The sequence below is a fragment of the Microtus ochrogaster genome, chromosome 10 (assembly GCF_000317375.1).
Source record: "Microtus ochrogaster isolate Prairie Vole_2 chromosome 10, MicOch1.0, whole genome shotgun sequence".
Classification (NCBI taxonomy): Eukaryota; Metazoa; Chordata; class Mammalia; order Rodentia; family Cricetidae; genus Microtus; species Microtus ochrogaster.
The window spans coordinates 69,536,239-69,541,043 of NC_022016.1; the positions used below are offsets into that span (position 1 = coordinate 69,536,239).

At 47.4% G+C, this 4,805-nt stretch overlaps 1 protein-coding gene across 1 annotated transcript in view; it reads left to right on the top strand.

Moving 5' to 3' along the window:
• The first annotated feature begins 627 nt into the window (after window positions 1-627).
• Pde4b (phosphodiesterase 4B) overlaps window positions 628-4,805 on the top strand; it is a 527,196-nt gene continuing 523,018 nt past the window's right edge. The window contains exon 1 of the mRNA XM_026781920.1: window positions 628-785. The gene's annotated coding sequence lies outside the window, so the exon portion shown is untranslated. The remainder of the gene's footprint in view (window positions 786-4,805) is intronic.

A 4,805-nucleotide genomic window follows, 5' to 3' on the forward strand; every position in this document is an offset into this window, starting at 1 on the left:
GTCTGGTCTCTAATTCGTTCGGCAGTTCAAGGTAAGAAGTCATTCCTTTGCTAGCTTCCTCTTTTCCTTGCCAGTTTTCCTTCTTTTACATTCTGACTAAAAGGACTGGTTAATTAGGAACACACACACACACACACACACACACACACACACACACACACACACACAGTGGCAGGATTATGCCCATCTCTTCTCTTAAAACAGGATCAATAGTTCAGGTCCAGGTGGCTAAGCCTGGTGCCCTGTCACATGAATCCCTAAGTTATGGGACCCTCTCTCAGGCTGTTGCTGGACCACAAGCTCAGCAATAATATGACCCTTTGGTTCAGGAACCAAAGCTGATCCCTTAGAGAGTCCTTTGTGCAACAGGAGAGCGGTGGGCTCCTGCGCTCCCACTGGCTCTTTGAGTGATAAGCCGCCCACCCCCCGGGAGGGGGACCCATCCCCCTTTCTTGCAGCCAGGAGGTGCGGGAGCCCTTGGTACTGTCTGGGTGGCAGATGAACAGCGAGCCACTGACACATCGCAGGGCCAGCGAGCGGGAACGAGCGCGGGGGCGGGGGCGGCGTGTAGTGGCAGACGGCCGCGGGGATTATGAATGGGGGCGGGGGCCGGCGAGTTGAGGTTCCACCCGGGATCGTCCGCACCGGCTGATGGGCACGCAGGGCTGCGCGTAATCCTCCAGCCGCGGTGGAAGGAGGCTGCGGTGAGCGCAGGCTGGCAGTGAGGGAGCTTCTGCAAAAGTCTTCTGCGGTCGCGCGCGTGGAGTGCCGGGGAGCTCGGCCAGGTAGGAGGGAGAGGAAAGGAGCCAAGGGCGACCCGTCCAGAGGCCCCGGCTGCGGCGGCTCACAGGTGGTGGCCTCGGTGGCCGCAGCATCCAGTCCGGTTGACTGGATTTCGGGTACCGCGCAGTGCTAGAGAGAGAGGCGTGGGGGAGCCGCGGCTCTGGGCTCAGTCGGTGGAGGTCGGGGTACGGCGGCACAGAAGAGGCACCCGAGCTTCTCAGCGCGGGCTGGTGGCCCCGCCTGGGTGGCCCCGGTATCCTGAGATGAGGCTGCGGGTCGCTCTCCCCCGGATCTCCAAGGTTCGCCCACGGGGCAGCTTGGCGCGGGAGCGCAGCCTGAGGTTGAGGATGCCTCGCCTCCCGCCGCACCGCACCGCGGCCGCATCGACTGCGGGGCTCTGGAACCTCGAGGCCGGTATGGCAGCCTAGGTCCGTCCTGGTCGCTCCTGGGAACCAGTCCTCCCATGGACCCTTCCCTAGGGCACTTTCAGTCTCGGCCGCTTGGCCCTTGGACCTCTTAAGACAGTCATTGGGAAGCAGAGCGAGCCAAGGGACAAACAGAAGGATTCCCCGAGCGGGAGCCCCGAGTGGGCGGTGATGCCTGGGGGCCAACTGCCCAGAGTTTGCCGGGCTGCTGCCGCAGGATGCTCCCACACACCTAGATAGCTGGGTCCCCAAGCCCGGCGTACCTAAGCCTCTGCAGAACCAAAGCTGTGCCCAGAACTTTTGGCAAGCTTTGGTGTCTGGGCTGCCATGAGAAGCTCCAAGACTGAGGAGCAGGAGGCCTGCTGCCCCTCACCTCACTTTCCTTCTGCTTGGTCTCCTCTCTCAGTTCTGTTTTCCTTCCCTCCTCACACACCGCCTTCCATCTGAGCCCAAGGAAGCCACGGTGTTGACCAAGTATTAAGAGAAAGGTGGGGAGGACCAAGTTTGTTTCTTTATCGAGACGTGGTTTCTCTGTAGCTCTTAATCGGGTGTCCATCATGCACATGACACAGCATGCCTGGGGTGATTTTAAAGCAAAACTGATTTTTTAAAAAAAATTACATTGCAGGTATCTTGGGTTTACATCACAGGTGTATGATGCTGCTAAGCTGAAATGCATTCTGTGCTCCCCTATATTCGATCTCCATGAGATGCAACTGTCCCGTAGAGCACACGTGTCTTTTGGACGTAGCTCTTGCCAGCTCTTGCCAGTTCCTGGCTACACCGTGAGAAAGGCAAATTAAGTTAAAATGTATGATTAAAGTAATAAAAGTCCATGCAGTTTTAGTAGATCACAATTTCATTTTCTTTTGATGAACCCACTTTTTTAATGCAGTGACTTTTCAGCCTCCCACCCCCAGTTTGGGGATCCCCATGTTTTTATGTGTGACCTGAGGAGGAAGAACCTGGAGATTTTGTGAACATGCCTTGCTGATAATGTGTGCAGGCCGATGATTTCAGGTGAAGCAAATTTAGTTGTGATTTTGCTCCGTGTACCTCATTAATCTTCTGACATCCCAGAAAAAGAGAAATCTCTTTTAATACAAACATGTGTTTTTAGTGTAAAATTGGCCTAGTCAGCTCTTCAAATCAATACATGTAGGACTTAGCAAGGAACATATTTACTCTAGTTTCTATTATTTTTAATTTTTATAAACAGAACAATTCCAGTTTGTAAATTTACAAAACAAAACAAGTACAGTATTAGAAAAGAACAGAATAATTGAGATGGTATGATTAATACTTTTGGGCTGTATTAATACTTTTGGGCGAACAGATCCATTGCCTTCCTATTTTCCTGACATATTTGTGAGCTAAGCAATTTTGCAACATGTCTACTTGTATTTCCTCATTTGACTGACTTCTTAGTTTATTTCTAGCTTGGCATATTTTGCCGAGATGAATTATCTTTTATTTCTATAGAGGGTACCTGCTTGGATATGCCTGTTTACTTTTCTAATAGGGTTGATTTTGATTGAGGAGCAATTAGTAAGCCATATATAGTTTTGGGTTCTTGAAGTCATTTGTCCAGGTTGAGACAATATTTAACAATGACAGGTGCTGTGTACGTGCGTTTAGGAAAGATACTTTTGTTTTGACTTGCAATCCGTTTAAAATGGGCATGAGTAAAGAGTTTCAGTTTGCTGTTAGCTCTTTATGCTACCTGTTTTGGCTCGTGAGAAATAAACCAGGTCTTGAGTTAAAAGATTTAGATGTTGGTAATTTTTTTTAAAACAAACAAACAAACAAACATTATTGCAGCGTTGAAACTGACCTATTGCTTTTTCTAAGAAACTCAAGCTGCATAATTTAGAAAAAGCTTCAGGTGGTTGTGTATCAGACACGTGGATGCCTTTAGCACTAATTGTAAGTCCCCTGTAGTAGTACGGTGGAGAATGTGATGTGTTAGATCCTTCTCCTGGGAAGAACTTGCTGTCTCAGCCTCTGAGAATCTTCTTAAGAGAATACCTTCAGTGGGTGCAAACCCCGGGGAGTGATGGGGTTGTAGAGGACCCCTTTGTCTGCAGCCACACATACTGTCTTCTAGAGCAGCCATATCCAGTGCCCAGTGGATGTGGGAAGATGAAGATCACAGTGTCGGCACAACTTTAAGGAAGCCTGGTAGCTTTGGAGCACCTGGGATGGCTTCCATTGTGGTTTAGTTATACCACCTTTCCATGGCTGCTTCAATCCGAGTTCTTCCTCAGATGTGTAGTCTAAGGAAACAGCGCATGAATTTAATGTCAGAGGTGACTTGCTAGAGAAACTAATCTGTGACAAAGTGCCCCGCGTGTGCTCATTTTTCACCAGTTTTAATAGATGTGGTGTCGGTTGGCATTGAAGGACACCTCTTTGTCCTTCCATCCCTCCATGATCCATCCTTCCTTCCTTCCTTCCTTCCTTCCTTCCTTCCTTCCTTCCTTCCAACTTCTGTCTATTGATTTGAATATTACATATCCCATTTCTATTTTCTGTGACTTTAAAAATGTTTTAAAGACACTTCATTTTGTTTTGCCTTTTATTTTTTATTTATTTTAGTTTTATTTTTTGAGACAGGGTCTCATGTAACTCAGGTTGGCTTTGAACTCACGCTGAAGCTGAGGGAGACTTTGAACTCCAGATCCTCTTGCCAGTAGTCCAAAGTTCCAAGGTTGCAGGTGTGAGTTACCACACCTGGCTTCGTATTTTGTCTTACTAGATACAGTCAATGAAAATTTCTATTGTCTAGAACTACGTAAAGGACCTCATAATTGTATCGTCTTGATACTCATCCTATTTCAAAGTTCTTTAGCAAAGTAGTTCTACCGTATTTTTATACAGCATGTCATCTTTATATAATTGGCTCTCTTGATTGCTTTTGCAGTCAGTGCTTACTTAACTTGAGCTATATCTCCTGTGCTTCCTGTATTTCTCTTCTTCCTTTGGATTTCTGTTCCTCAAGATGACAGAAATCTCCGAGTCCCTTTTGCTTGTTTGGAACCGTGTCTCGTTCCAGTGCTTTAATCATAGAGCATCCGGGAGGAGAATCCAGAACTGACAATTGCTTTCCTCATTACTTTGAAGACCCAGCTTCCCAGCCACTATTGTTGAGAAGTTGGCCCCTGGCGTGTTCTTTGTCCCTGGTGCTTTACTGTTTGACTGTAGTGTGTTCACGTGTGGGCTGGCTTTTACTCTTGCTTCTTGGGCTTTTGTGTGCTCATTTAATCAGAGGATTCCTGTGTTTCTTACTAAGAATCCATGGCATATCTGAGCCTATTTTGCCTTGCCTCCTCCATCCTTTTGCTGTCTGTGAAAATTCTGCTGCACTCATCTTGGACCTTCTCTTTACATGTATCATAGCTGTCACCCCTGTATTACTCTCCAATTACAGATAATCTGAAAGATCTTTGGGTGGCTGTCCAGAGGCATTCCATAGGTGTTCCTGTCTTTATTGATGTCTTATTTATTGATTAAGTTGTTCCTTGAATTGATTTCTTTTTCTCATGGTTAGAAATGCTGTCTGATCTTTTCAAAGTTGCTTGCTTCTCCTTAGATTTT